This window comes from Nerophis lumbriciformis, linkage group LG32 (assembly GCF_033978685.3).
Source record: "Nerophis lumbriciformis linkage group LG32, RoL_Nlum_v2.1, whole genome shotgun sequence".
Lineage (NCBI taxonomy): Eukaryota > Metazoa > Chordata > Actinopteri > Syngnathiformes > Syngnathidae > Nerophis > Nerophis lumbriciformis.
The window spans coordinates 10,379,660-10,396,498 of NC_084579.2; the positions used below are offsets into that span (position 1 = coordinate 10,379,660).

The window sequence follows — 16,839 nt, forward strand, 5'->3', positions numbered from 1 at the left end:
GGGAGGGCACGTCTCAAAAAAAAAGGATCCAGTGTGCTAACAAAATGTTGTGTGAAGCCTAAATGGTGATGAAGTATGAAGGCTGAAGCGCACAGCAACAGTCTTCTAAATGGAAAACTGCTTTGCTGCTTTTTAGTGGAGAATTGAAGGATTTTTACATATTTTTTAAAACACCATTGATACTTTTTCCTTACCAGTGCAAAAAGATTGCAGTTCAAAGAGTTTTGCGTGGGACTCATTGAAGTATTATGTTGCAGATTTGAGCGCGAGTTTGTGCACAAACTTATCTCTAGTATCTAGTAAAGCACTCCTCAATCATCAGTCAACAGTCAATCATATGTCAATCATCAACTAATCAGTCAATCATCAACCAATCATCAACCAATCATAAGTCAATCATCAATCCATCAGTCAATCATCAGTCAATCAACCAATCATCAGTCACTCATAAATCCATCATCAGTCAATCAACCAATCATCAGTCACTCATAAGTCAATCATCAGTCAATCATCAGTCAATCAACCCATCATCAGTCACTCATAAATCCATCATCAGTCAATCAACCAATCATCAGTCACTCATAAGTCAATCATAAGTCAATCAACTAATCATTAGTCACTCATAAATCCATCATCAGTCAATCAACCAATCATCAGTCACTCATAAATCCGTCATCAGTCAATCATCAGTCAATCAACCAATCATCAGTCACTCCTAAATCCATCATCCGTCAATCAACCAATCATCAGTCACTCATAAGTCAATCATAAGTCAATCAACTAATCATTAGTCACTCATAAATCCATCATCAGTCAATCAACCAATCATCAGTCACTCATAAATCCATCATCAGTCAATCATCAGTCAATCAACCAATCATCAGTCACTCATAAGTCAATCATAAGTCAATCAACTAATCATCAGTCACTCATAAATCCATCATCAGTCAATCAACCAATCATCAGTCACTCATAAATCCATCATCAGTCAATCAACTAATCATCAGTCACTCATAAATCCATCATCAGTCAATCATCAGTCAATCAACCAATCATCAGTCAATCATCAGTCAATCAACCAATCATCAGTCACTCATAAATCCATCATCAGTAAATCAACCAATCATCAGTCACTCATAAGTCAATCATAAGTCAAGCATCAGTCAATCAACCAATCATCAGTCACTCATAAGTCAATCATAAGTCAAGCATCAGTCAATCAACCAATCATCAGTCACTCATAAATCCATCAGTCAATCAATCTGTCCACATACATCCAAACATCCATCATCCCACCCATGTACCACATACTGTACATCCATCCATCCATCCATCATCCCACCTGTTGCTTTTCACATCTCTATCCATCCATCCATCCCACCCATTGCTTTCCACACATCTATCCATCCATCCATTACCTAGCCATCATATATCTATCATCCCACCCATTATTTTCCACATACATACATTCATCCATCCATTGCTTTCCACACATGTATCCACCCATCCATTACCTAGCCATCATATATCCACCATCCCACCCATTATTTTCCACATACATACATACATACATACATCCATTGCTTTCCACACATGTCTATCCATCCATCCATTACCTAGCCATCATATATCCACCATCCCACCCATTATTTTCCACATACTTACATACATACATCCATCCATTGCTTTCCACACATGTCTATCCATCATTCAATCATCCATCCATCCACCCATTGCCTTCCATATATATCTGTCCATACACCCACCCATTTCTTTCCACATACAGTACATACATACATACATACATACATAAATCATCCCACCCATACATAACACATATATTCATCCATCATTGTCCATATATTTATTCCACCATTGCTTGTCATATCCATCCATCATCCATCCCTTCATTAATCCACCTGTTCATCAATCCCACCACTGCACTCCACATCCTTTCATTCATTGCATACTATATCCATCCATCCATATATTGCTTTTCACATATATCCATCCATCCATCCACTCACACACTCACCCCCTCACCCACTCATCCATCCATTGCTTTCCACATATATCCATTCACCTACTCGCCCACTTACTCATCCATCCACTCACCCACTTAACCACTCACTCTATCCATCCATACATACATTACTTTCCACATGTATCCATCAATCCACTCACTCACTCACTGCATCCATCCTCTCACCCACTTACCCATCCACCCACAAACTCCATCCATCCACTCACCCACTTAACCACTCACTCCATCCATCCATCCACTCACCCACTTAACCACCCACAAACTCACTCCATCGTTCCATCCATTGCTTTCCACATATACCATCAATCCACTCACCCACTCACTCCATCCATCCACTAACCCATTTACACACAACCACCCACTCACTCCATCCATCCACTCACCCACCCACTCACCCACTTACCCATCCATCCACTCACCCACTTAATCACTCACTCTATCATCCATCCATCCATTGCTTTCCACATATACCAATCAATCCACTCACTCCATCCATCCACTCACCCATCTACCCACCCACTCACTCACTCCATCGTTCCATCCATTGCTTTCCACATATACCATCAATCCACTCACCCACTCACTCCATCCATCCACTAACCCATTTACACACCCACCCACTCACTCCATCCATCCACTCACCCATCCACTCACCCACTTACCCATCCATCCACTTAACCACTCACTCTATCATCCATCCATCCATTGCTTTCCAGATATACCAATCAATCCACTCACTCCATCCATCCACTCACCCATCTACCCACCCACTCACTCACTCCATCGTTCCATCCATTGCTTTCCACATATACCATCAATCCACCCACCCACTCACTCCATCCATCCACTACCCCATTTACCCACCCACCCACTCACTCCATCCATCCACTCACCCATCCACTCACCCACTTACCCATCCATCCACTCACCCACTTAACCACTCACTCTATCATCCATCCATCCATCCATTGCTTTCCACATATACCAATCAATCCACTCACTCCATCCATCCACTCACCCATCTACCCACCCACTCACTCACTCCATCCATCCACTCACCCACTTACCCATCCACCCACTCACTCCATCCATCCACTCACCCATCTACCCACCCACTCACTCACTCCATCGTTCCATCCATTGCTTTCCACATATACCATCAATCCACTCACCCACTCACTCCATCCATCCACTAACCCATTTACACACCCACCCACTCACTCCATCCATCCATCCACTCACCCACTTACCCATCCATCCACTCACCCACTTAACCACTCACTCTATCATCCATCCATCCATTGCTTTCCAGATATACCAATCAATCCACTCACTCCATCCATCCACTCACCCATCTACCCACCCACTCACTCACTCCATCGTTCCATCCATTGCTTTCCACATATACCATCAATCCACCCACCCACTCACTCCATCCATCCACTAACCCATTTACCCACCTACCCACTCACTCCATCCATCCACTCACCCATCCACTCACCCACTTACCCATCCATCCACTCACCCACTTAACCACTCACTCTATCATCCATCCATCCATCCATTGCTTTCCACATATACCAATCAATCCACTCACTCCATCCATCCACTCACCCATCTACCCACCCACTCACTCACTCCATCCATCCACTTACCCATCCACCCACTCACTCCATCCATCCACTCACCCACTTAACCACTCACTCCATCCATACATTGCTTTCCACATACTGTATATCCATCAATCCACTCAACCACTCACTCCCATCAACACACTCACCCACTTAACCACTCATTTCATCCATCCATCCATCCATCCATCTATCTCCACATATATCCATCAATCCACTCACCCACTCACTCCATCCATCCACTCACCCACCCACCCACCCACCCACAGACTGCATCCATCCGCTCACCCGCTTACCCATCCACCTACTCAATACTTCCATCCATCCACTCATCCATCCATCCCCTCATCCATCCACTCATTGCTTTCCACATATTGTTCTTGACAGTCACAGAGACAAAGCACATATTCTCAGCTGCTCCTACCCCTCCCCCTCCCCCCCCCACCCAACTTCTATAAACGTGAGCTCAGTGGACACACGCACACACACACACACACACACACACACACACACACACACACACACACACACACACACACACACACACACACACAATTAATGCTCGTTAAAGACCGTGTGTGTGTGATATGGTAAATATGCGGCAATTTTCCCAATAATTACAGCCTGTCTTCCTGCTGTAACTGACAGGAAGTGAGAGGATTAACATCTTATCTACCTCCTGTTTGCTCCACACTGCAGTTTGTTATGATATAGTTGTTAGTGAACATACACTATGTAGAAATGTTACATTTCCATCTTTAGACCGCCCAGGGTGCCCTCTTAGTTAGTCCTGTATCACCTGTCAAAAACAGGTGAAGACTCTTGAACCCCAAGCACACACACATGATATGGGGCCAGCGTGGCGCGGTTGGGAGAGTGGCCGTGCCAGCAACCTGAGGGTTCCTGGTTCGATCCCCACCTTCTACCAACCTAGTCACGTCCGTTGTGTCCTTGAGCAAGACACTTCACCCTTGCTCCTGATGAGTCGTGGTTAGGGCCTTGCATGGCAGAATGAATGGGTGAATGTGGAAATAGTGTCAAAGCGCTTTGAGTACCTTGAAGGTAGAAAAGCGCTTTACAATTATAACCCATTTACTATATATAGCGCCCCCTGGCTGTACTTAATGCCCTCAACCGTTTTCATGTGTGTGCCAGACATGTACCATAGATGTTAAGATAGACTAAGTGTGTGTGTGTGTGTGTGTGTGTGTGTGTGTTGGACGCACCCGGGTCTAATGCGACCAGGCAGGTGTGAGGGTCACATCCAGTTTGTGGTCCGTGCGCCTCGACCCCCACTGTCCGCTTTTGTCTGACCGCCAGAGAAAGTTGTTAATTAGCGCCGTTAGCTGGCCCTGACCTTCGGGGGGGGAACAATCGCTTCATTAAACGCTCCTTCGCTGGGCAAAGTTTGCCTTTTTCTTAGCAGTTTTCCTTCAGCTCAAAATGAATGTTTGCAATAAGTAATAACGGCATTATTACGTGCTCAAAGTGACATTTTAACGGCATTGCTATTCTTTTATGATGAATATATACAGCATAATGAAACGTTGCAAAAGACGAGTTAACCGCTAAAGACGTAAAAAGCATAAAATGATGTATATTGGGTATAATGGAATTATTGGACATCCATCAGACTGTATAATGCATATGTTCCTTTTTGACTGTACTTACATGTAAAATAGACTGTATTTATGTTATTCACATGTGAATAATTCTGTATAATAGACTATTTTATTCACATGTGAATAATGCTGTATAACAGACTGTATTTATATTATTCACATGTTAATAACGCTGTATAATAGACTGTATTTATATTATTCACATGTGAATAATGCTGTATAATAGACTGTATTTATGTTATTCACATGTGAATAATGCTGTATAAAAGACTATTTATTTTATTCACATGTGAATAATGCTGTATAATAGACTGTATTTATATTATTCACATGTTAATAATGCTGTATAATAGACTGTATTTATATTATTCACATGTGAATAATGCTGTATAATAGACTGTATTTATATTATTCACATGTGAATAATGCTGTATAATAGACTGTATTTATATTATTCACATGTGAATAATGCTGTATAATAGACTGTATTTATATTATTCACATGTAAATAATGCTGTATAATAGACTGTATTTATATTATTCACATGTGAATAATCCTGTATAATAGACTGTATTTATGTTATTCACATGTGAATAATGCTGTATAACAGACTGTATTTATATTATTCACATGTGAATAATGCTGTATAATAGACTGTATTTATATTATTCACATGTGAATAATGCTGTATAACAGACTGTATTTATGTTATTCACATGTGAATCATGCTGTACAACAGACTGTATTTATATTATTCACATGTGAATAATGCTGTATAACAGACTGTATTTATATTATTCACATGTGAATAATGCTGTATAACAGACTGTATTTATATTCACATGTGAATAATGCTGTATAATAGACTGTATTTATATTATTTACATGTGAATAATGCTGTATAATAGACTGTATTTATGTTATTCACATGTGAATAATGCTGTATAATAGACTGTATTTATACTATTCACATGTGAATATTGCTGTATAATAGACTGTATTTATATTATTCACATCTGAATAATGCTGTATAATAGACCGTATTTATGCTGTATAATAGACTGTATTTATATTATTCACATGTGAATAATGCTGTATAATAGACTGTATTTATATTATTCACATCTGAATAATGCTGTATAACACTGTATTTATATTCACATGTGAATAATGCTGTATAATAGACTGTATTTATATTATTCACATGTGAATAATGCTGTATAATAGACTGTATTTATGTTATTCACATGTGAATAATGCTGTATAATAGACTGTATTTATGTTATTCACATGTGAATAATGCTGTATAATAGACTATTTATATTATTCACATGTGAATATTGCTGTATAATAGACTGTATTTATATTATTCACATGTGAATAATGCTGTATAATAGACTGTATTTATATTATTCACATCTGAATAATGCTGTATAATAGACCGTATTTATGCTGTATAATAGACTGTATTTATATTATTCACATGTGAATAATGCTGTATAATAGACTGTATTTATATTATTCACATCTGAATAATGCTGTATAATAGACCGTATTTATGCTGTATAATAGACTGTATTTATATTATTCACATGTGAATAATGCTGTATAATAGACTGTATTTATATTATTCACATCTGAATAATGCTGTATAATAGACTGTATTTATATTCACATGTGAATAATGCTGTATAATAGACTGTATTTATATTATTCACATGTATAAAATACCAAAGTGTTTATTGTGAGTGATCCCCCAGGGATCAATAAATTACTTTCTATTCTATTCTATTTTATTATTGATGGGTCCTCAATCCGGTACTTTTTTGGCAGCGACCAAATCTCGACAGTCTTACCGGACACCGATTAATTGGAAAAAACCAACATGTTCTGGTACTTGGGTTGCGCGTGACATCAGCCGGCTCTTTGCACTTCGGCACTTGGCGATCACTCCAGCAGCACTGAGAGCAGACTCACAAGGGGACAACATGCAAACTCCACACAGAAAGACCCCTCGCCCAACAATCGAACTCAGAAACTTATCACTCTGAGGCACAAGTGCTAACAACTGCACCACCGTGTTACAGTCACAGAAAAAAGAAAATGTGATAACTCATATTTTATTAAATGATAATAATAATTTGAAAATAATTAAATGAATAAAAAAGCGACATGATGCATTCTGAAAGGCATTTCATTGATTTTTTTTTTTTTAAAGTAAGGAAAATTAACACAAAATGTCTGCACTAAACCAACATTCCTCAAAACCTGATCTCCATGTTAGAGGTAATTAACCAAAGATATTATCTCTGTAAACAAGCTAAACATTGAACACTGTAAACTAGAGATGTCCGATAATAGCTTTTTTGCCGATATTCCGATATTTTCCAACTCTTAATTACCGATTCCGATATCAACCGATACCAATATATACAGTCGTGGAATTAACACAATATTATGCCTAATTTTGTTGTGATGCCCCGCTGGATGCATTAAACAATGTAACAAGGTTTTCCAAAATAAATCAACTCCAGTTATGGAAAAAAAGTCATATTTATTATTGAAGTCACAAAGTGCATTATTTTTTTTAACATGCCTCAAAACAGCAGCTTGGAATTTGGGACATGCTCTCCCTGAGAGAGCATGAGGAGGTTGAGGTGGGCGGGGTTGGGGGGGGCGGGGTTTCGGGTAGGGGGTAGTGGGAGGTGTATATTGTAGCGTCCCGGAAGAGTTAGTGCTGCAAGGGCTTCTGGGTATTTGTTCTGTTGTGTTTATGTTGTGTTACGGTGCGGATGTTCTCCCGAAATGTGTTTGTCATTCTTATTTGGTGTGGGTTCACAGTGTGGCGCGTATTTGTAACAGTGTTAAAGTTGTTTATACGGCCACCCTCAGTGTGACCTGTATGGCTGTTGACCAAGTGTGTGTGTGTGAAAAGCCGTAGATATTATGTGTCTGGGCCGGCAAAGGCAGTGGCACGCAAAGGCAGTGTCTTTAAGGTTTATTGGCGCTCTGTACTTCTCCCTACGTCCGTGTACACAGCGACGTTTTAAAAAGTCATACATTTTACTTTTTGAAACCGATACCGATAATTTTGAAACCGATACCGATAATTTCCGATATTACATTTTAAAGCATTTATCGGCCGATAATAACGGCAGTCCCATATTATCGGACATCTCTACTCATCTTCACTCCTTTACCCCCATCGGACCGTTCTGGGGGAGAGACAGCTGCGTTGCCACGGTAATCGGCTTCTCCCTATGACATCACTTTTAACTCTGAGTCGCTGAAAATCCCGCAGATTTCACAGAGGCTTGTTGACACGCATTCCGTAGCCGCGACCTAGCTGTAACATCGCCATCGTCACCGTCGCCGCCATCTTCATCATCATCATCATCATCTGGCCTCGTTTGTCTCTGCAGGTTGGCGTGACTTTCTCACAGTGCCAGGCGATGAAAGGTCTTGTTGCTGAAACGAAAAACGAGGCTCATCGTCACGGCGCGTTTGCCGTAACAGTGTAAGTATTAGTGCCAGGTCTCCCTTTCATAAGAAAATGTTTGTCCAAGAAATGGAGACGCATTAGAGGTCGTTGTGAGTCGTAGTCCTGTCACCTGCAGCGACCACTGTCTCCACTGGCTTAGTTAGTTAGTCCTGTTGGCTGGCGACGTGCAGCATTATAACCACTTTGATGCTCAACTACCTTTTATATTAAACAACTCATTTTTGCGGTGGAATTGTCGTCAGGCTGCCTAAACCACTACGAGGATAGTTAGCCAATTAGAAGCAGGCGATAATCGGATAGAGGATGTTATTTTCCGTTAAAAATAAAAAAGTAAAAAAACAATAAAACATATACTGTACACTGTGGTGGCCTCTGCGGTGTTCCACGCCATCGTCTGCTGGGCATGGCCAGAGACAGGAGCAGACCCAACAAAGCAACCAAGAGAGTCGACTCCACCCTCGGCTGCCCACCAACTCTCGGACAGTTTTCAGTCTGCAGGGATGAGCGAGGATGCGTCTAAGGCAGGGGTCGGCAACCCGCGGCTCCGGAGCCGCATGCGGCTCTTTGATCACTCTGATGCGGCTCAGCTGCATACTTACCGACCCTCCCGATTTTCCCGGGAGATTTCCAGATTTCGGTGCCTCTCGCAGAAAACTCCCGGGATTAATATTCTACGATTTTCACCCTAATAATAATAATAAGGGCGTGCCATGATGGTACAGCATAGTGATGGGTCCGGCAACACCGGCGCATGCGTCGAGCTCATAGAGCAAAACCCTGTGTCGGTGCGCGTACCGCTTTTAGAAAGTCACGTGACCGATCATGAGTTGTTTTGGTCACGTGACCGATACGCGAACTGTGTCGCACTGACGCCTCCTCTGTGCCCTGTGAGCGGGTCTTTTCTACAGCCGGAGAAATAATAACTAAGAAGAGAAAGCGTCTAAAATTGAATACGTTGGAAAAACTGTTTTTTTTTAAAAATAAAAATGTGGAAAAAAAAAAAAAAAAAATTTCCCAGTCCACAAGCATCCTCATTCACAACACGTTTTTCATTTCCATGTTATGATACATGTTCACATTATTTATTGACTGTATCTAAAAAAGATAAAAAATATATTTTTATTTAAATGAAGTTATGAAATAATCCTAAATGAAATACAATGACTTGGTTTATATTATTGTATATACTAGGTCAGTGGTTCTCAAATGGGGGTACGCGTACCCCTGGGGGTACTTGAAGGTATGCCAAGGGGTAAGTGAGATTTTTTTTAAATATTCTAAAAATAGCAACAATTCAAAAGTCCTTTATAAATATAAATAAAAACCTATCTTTTTTTCAAAATAAATCAAGAAAGACTACTACAAATGAGCAATATTTTGCACTGTTATACAATTTAATAAATCAGAAACTGATGACATAGTGCTGTATTTTACTTAATCTCTTTTTTTCAACCAGAAATGCTTTACTCTGATTAGGGGGTACTTGAATTAAAAAAAAAATTCACAGGGGGTACATCACTGAAAAAAGGTTGAGAACCACTGTACTAGGTCATAAAATCAATTTCAGTTGAGTCGGTTGCCTGTAGGGATTTTTAATGTCCAGCAGATGTCAGTATTTAGTGACACAGTATCGACACAGTATCAATACAGTTTTGCAATGTGTCGAAACGCTTCATGACGCCTCATCAACCCATCACTAGTACAGCATTTAGCGCCCTCTACAATCTGTATTAACAACGTACCAGCCCAAAAATGTTGTTGTATGCTTCTTCTACTTGCACACGCAAGCGACAGCAAGGCATACTTGGTCAACAGCCACACAGGTTACACTGACGGTGGCCATATAAAACAACTTTAACACTCTTACTAATAATGCGCCACACTTTGAACCAAAACCAAACAAGAATGACAAACACATTTCGGGAGAACATCTGCACCTTAACACAACAAAAACACAATCAATCAATCAATCAATGTTTATTTATATAGCCCTAAATCACAAGTGTCTCAAAGGGCTGCACAAGCCACAACGACATCCTCGGTACAAATCCCACATAAGGGCAAGGAAAAACTCACCCCAGTGGGACGTCGATGTGAATGACTATGAGAAACCTTGGAGAGGACCGCATATGTGGGTAACCCTCATGAGCTGTTTTGGTCACGTGACCGATACGCGAACTGTGTCGCACTGACGCCTCCTCTGAGCGGAGACGGGTCAGCAGCGCAGAGATGTTCCCAGCCGATGCACAGGCGAGCGGTCCACCCCGGGTCCCGACTCTGGACAGCCAGCACTTCATCCATGGCCACCGCACCTGTGCCCCCCCCCCCCCCCCCCCCCCCCCCCCCTCCGCAAGGAAGAGGGGAGCAGAGGAGAAAAGAAAAGAAACGGCAGATCAACTGGTCTAAAAGGGGGGTCTATTTAAAGGCTAGAGTATACAAATGAGTTTTAAGATGGGACTTAAATGCTTCTACTGAGGTAGCATCTCTAATTGTTACCGGGAGGGCATTCCATAGTACTGGAGCCCGAATAGAAAACGCTCTATAGCCCGCAGACTTTTTTTGGGCTCTGGGAATTACTAATAAGCCGGAGTTCTTTGAACGCAGATTTCTTGCCGGGACATATGGTACAATACAATCGACAAGATAGGACGGAGCTAGACCGTGTAGTATTTTATACGTAAGTAGTAAAACCTTAAAGTCACATCTTAAGTGCACAGGAAGCCAGTGCAGGTGAGCCAGTATAGGCGTAATATGATCAAACTTTCTTGTTCTTGTCAAAAGTCTAGCAGCCGCATTTTGTACCAACTGTAATCTTTTAATGCTAGACATAGGAGGGAGACCCGAAAATAATACGTTACAGTAGTCGAGACGAGATGTAACGAACGCATGAATAATGATCTCAGCGTCGCTAGTGGATAAAATAGAACGAATTTTAGCGATATTACGGAGATGAAATAAGGCCGTTTTAGTAACACTCTTAATGTGTGATTCAAACGAGAGAGTTGGGTCGAAGATAATACCCAGATTCTTTACTGATTCGCCTTGTGTAATTGTTTGGTTGTCAAATGTTAAGGTGGTATTATTAAATAAATGTCAACAGAACAAATACCCAGAATCCCATGCAGCCCTGACTCTTCCGGGCTACATTATACACCCCTGCTACCACCAAACCCCGCCCCCACCCCAACCCTGCTCCCCCACACATCAACCCCCCCCCTCCGTGCGTCGGTTGAGGTGGGCGGGGGTGTACAATGTAGCCCGGAAGAGTTAGGGCTGCATGGGATTCTGGGTATTTGTTCTGTTGTGTTTATGTTGTGTTACGGTGCAGATGTTCTCCCGAAATGTGTTTTGTCATTATTGTTTGGTGTGGGTTCACAGTGTGGCGCATTATTAGTAAGAGTGTTAAAGTTTTTTATACCGCCACCGTCAGTGTAACCTGTGTGGTTGTTGACCAAGTATGCCTTGCTGTCACTTACGTGAGCAAGCAGAAGTCCCATACAACGTGTGGCTGAATCGGCATGCTAGTTAGTTATAGTGGGCGCCAAATGCTGTACCATGACGGCACGTTCGAAAGAATAGATGCCCTTAAATTTGTAGTCTGCCGGAAAAATCGGTAGGGTTGACAAGTATGACGCTGTCAAGCGCCATTCATATAAATCTCGCGGGCCGCACTAACATTCAATTTTCATATTAAGGTGTTGGCCGCGTGTCTGAGACTCCTGGTTTATACATAGCAAAAAAAAACAACTTTGTATGCAGTGTTAATTCATTTTAGATTTCAAAAGATTTTTGTGGCTCCCATTGTTTTCTTTAATTTGTGAAACTGGTCAAAATGGCTCTTTGAGTGGTAAAGGTTGCCGACCCCTGGTCTAAGGAGACCTAAGTGTCCGATACCTGCTCATTCAGACAAGACACTGTGAAGCCCGTCCGTCCCGGTGCTCAGCGCCAGCTCCGCAGCCCTGCCTTGGCGCATAATGAGCAAGTGCGGTGTTGTTAAGGCTACTCACTAGTTGTGTGGTGCTATCCGTGTTAAGAGGGCTGGTGTCGGCGTGCTGACGTCAGCAATTAAGTTTAAACAGAGCGTGACTTCTGTCAGGACACTACTTGACTTACAAGACATTAGTGGGTAGAGTGGCCGTCTTCTAACCGCAGGGCTACCGGCTCTCTCCCTGCATGGTAAGCTCATGTCCAAGCGTCCCTGAGCAAGGCACGGAACCCTGAGCTGCTCCTGATGGGTGGTGGTTAGAGCCCACTCAGTGTGTGAGTGGGTGAATGTGATGTATAATGTAAAACACCTTTTTGGTCTCATCCATCCATGCACTTTTGTACCGCTTGTCTGTTTAGTAAAGTGTTAGATATTTACCATTTTAACAATACCAAGAACTTGTTGCAGGTTGCTGGGTCAGCATTTATTTAACATTGAAAATAGGCTTTTTCTTTGTGTTTTGGGTGCCCTTCCATAGCTTTTGACCACAATCACCTTATCAACAATTGCTTTTTTAGTACTGTCAGTTATTATAGGTCACAGTGGCTTTAAGGCAGTAGTTCTCAAATGGGGGTACGCGTACCCCTGGGGCAGTGACGTCTGCCATCAAGGAAATAAAAAAATGTAAAAAGAAAAAAAAAAAATTAAATTGTTATATGTATCCAGTGATTATACTATAAAGTTATTTTCCATTTAACTTCACCAGTTTTAGATTATTTTTATTCAAAATCGCTGAATTTTCACATTTGCCGTTCAAATACTGAGAAGAGACGGTGCGGTGATCAGCAGCCAGTTGAGGCACGTCACTCAGTGCCGCAACATGGATTGCGCAATGACTCGGCTAACTGCTGGCCTGCTGTGCTGTGAGACTGTATTGCTATATGAATTATATTATACATTTCCATAGTTTAGTTAGCTGAGGTATATAATGTACAGTGTATTTTGTCAACAACTGTATGTGTGTAAAGTATTTCTTGTGCTGAGCGATCATAAAACGGCTGCAAAAGACGCACTGGCTGAGGCTCGCCTCCTGCACCCCCGCCGTAGAATTGTTATATCAACTAAAGCAGACACTTAAACTTTCCACGTGCAAGATTGAATCTATTTTAAAAAATTATTTCATAAGAAGCCAAAAAGTGCAAAAACAATAATGTTGGTGTTGGAGGAGTTGTGAATGACTGCAGAGACACAACATTAGATACACCTGCATACTGCAGGTGTACCTAATTCACAACTCCTCCAACACGAACATTATTGTTTTTGCACTTTTTGGCTTCTTATTAAATAACTTTTGTAACCTATTTTCATGGGCTTTTCTCTTTGTGATGTTAAGTTCCTGTTATGCGCTGTTATACAGTATATGCCTTGAGCTCTTATTTTGAAGGCGCTAAGAGCGGAAGTGATGTGACACGGAGTGGAGCGGAGGTTTTTGAAAGAAGGTAAATAAAGTGGTCCTCGTGTAAACTGGAGCCTCCGTGTTTGTTATTTTGTAGTTTCATACAGTATAGGCGACATTTATAAACCCTCGGTTACACTTTTTTAAATAGATTCAATCTTGCACGTGGAAAGTTTAAGTGAGGGCTTTAGTTGTGGACTTCATTTCTAAGTAAAGGTAAGACCATAATAACGTTTTTTTTATTAAATGTGCTTTTTTGTGTGCTACAGTTTGTATGTGTAAAGTTAAAGTTAAGTTAAAGTACCAATGATTGTCACACACACACTAGGTGTAATGAAATGTGTCCTCTGCATTTGACCCATCCCCTTGTTCACCCCCTGGGAGGTGGGGGGAGCAGTGGGCAGCAGCGGCGCCGCGCCCGGGAATCATTTTTGGTGATTTAACCCCTAATTCCAACCCTTGATGCTGAGTGCCAAGCAGGGAAGAATGCTGGTATGAGCTTTTAAACATAACCCGTTAACTGCTGCCAATCAAATGGTGAATAAGATACTCTTTAGGGTTCATATGTTTGTAAATCTGACTGTGATGAAGTCAGTGCCTCACCAGTCATCAACCTCACCGCACGTCACTGCATTTACATATGCATTCACATTTGTTTTCTTTTTTTATTATTATTTTTTTATGAATTAAGTAACATTTATGACAACCTTTTTCCAAAACACAATATAGAATGTGAGATATAACAGGATAATGCATACGTTTATCATTTGTTTTCAAAACACTTACAAAAAAGTGGGACCCCAAAAATGTACTGTGGGACCCAATTTTTATGACTTGATGGGGTCCCTGGGACCCCATTTAGAAAATTCCTAGTGCCAACACTGCTGTCAACAGAGGAGAAAAAATGCTTTAATTTAAATAAATATATTATTTATAAAGCAAGTTCGAGTATCATTGGCAAATTTTCACCTAGTCCCGGCCTTGGCACGCATGTGTCCTCTTTTTGGGATTTCAGAATATGGTCAGCCTACTGTAATGCTATGTCTCATCCTGCCAGTTATTCATGATAACTACCACCAGCATCAGAGGATGTAAATATAAAGAGGAAATCATTTCAGAATGGTAGGAATTTGAAGCTTTTAGATTGTGGTTTTGACTGTGAAGAAGCTGCTAGAAGAAAGGGGAGTTAGACCTTCAAGGGACTATTCACTGGAAGTCTACCCCACTTCCGAACCTCCCAAAGGAGGCAGCGAGACCCCCAGCTAGTCCCCCTCCCTTCCGCTCCTGGCGCTGGGAGGCTCCATGCTGGGTGTGTGCTGGAGCGCAGATGGGCGTGTGAGGTGCACTGACCCGTCCTCACCGCTCCACGGGCCCAAACATTTTCCACAAATGTGCGCAAATCAGACCCGACAGCTCGAGCGGCCAAAAGCGGCGGCTTGTGGAAGCATGAGGCAGGTGTTGACCCATTTGCCTCCGCTTTAACGCCGCCAAGAGTTCTTCTCTGTTTACTCTCCTCCGCCCATTTGGATTGAGTAAACAACCCAGCTGGCATTTTTTTACACCTTTCCCATTCTGGAGCCGAGGCATTTTGCCTAATGGCCAGACAGGTGATCCTCTCTCTAATCCTGCTTAAAGAATAGACTTTTCTAGGTAAAGAATAGACTTTTCTAAGTATTATTAAACACCAACCCGCGGCTCTAGAGCCGCATGCAGCTATTTAGCGCCCCCCTAGTGGCTCCCTGGATAGTAGGCTAATACTATATAGGTAATATAGACACTTACATCATGTGTTGTCTTCATTATAAGACTTTTAAAGCCATTTTGATAGTAGGCTAATATAGACACTTACATCATGTGGTGCCTTCATTATAAGACTTATATAAGGCTTTTAATTGTTTGCGGCTCCAGACAGATTTTTGTTGTTGTATTTCTGGTCCAATATGGCTCTTTCAAAATTTTGGGTTGCTGACCCCTGACCTAGAAGGTGAAAATGTGGCAAAGCATCAACAGGGCAGGGGATTGTGCACAACACCCGTGCAAGCAGCACCTTGCGAGAATTCAGTAGTATTTTGTCCAAAAATGTACGTACACTAGTACCTCATTTTACAAAACCCAAAACCAGTGAAGTTGGCACATTGTGTAAATCTTAAATAAAAACAGAATACAATGATTTGCAAATCCTTTTCAACTTATATTCAATTGAATAGACTGCAAAGACAAGATATTTAATGTTCAAATTGAGAAACATTTTTTTTTTTTTACAAATAATCATTAACTTAGAATTTAATGGCAGCAACACATTGCAAAAAAGTTGTCACAGGGGCATTTTTACCACTGTGTTACATGGCCTTTCCTTTTAACGACCGGTCAACGCTTGAAAATTTGTCCCACGGACCGGGGGGGAGGGGGGGGGGGGGGGCTGTGGAGGTATGGTATTTTTTTTTTTTTTTTTTAATTAATTAATTAATTAATTTTTTAAATTTTTTGTCATAAAGAAATACAATCATGTATGTGTGCTTACGGACTGTATCCCTGCAGACTGTATTGATCTACAGGTATATTGATATATAATGTAGGAACCAGAAATATTAATAACAGAAAGAAACAACCCTTTTGTGTGAAAGAATGGGGGAGAGAGGTTTTTTGGGTTGGTGCACT

At 41.3% G+C, this 16,839-nt stretch overlaps 1 protein-coding gene across 5 annotated transcripts in view; it reads left to right on the forward strand.

Moving 5' to 3' along the window:
• Positions 1–16,839, forward strand: part of bmpr1bb (bone morphogenetic protein receptor, type IBb) — a 127,887-nt gene that overhangs the window by 57,089 nt on the left and 53,959 nt on the right. For all 5 annotated transcript variants that reach the window (XM_061926995.2, XM_061926992.2, XM_061926991.2 and 2 more), the window contains one exon: positions 8,721–8,815. The gene's annotated coding sequence lies outside the window, so the exon portion shown is untranslated. The remainder of the gene's footprint in view (positions 1–8,720; positions 8,816–16,839) is intronic.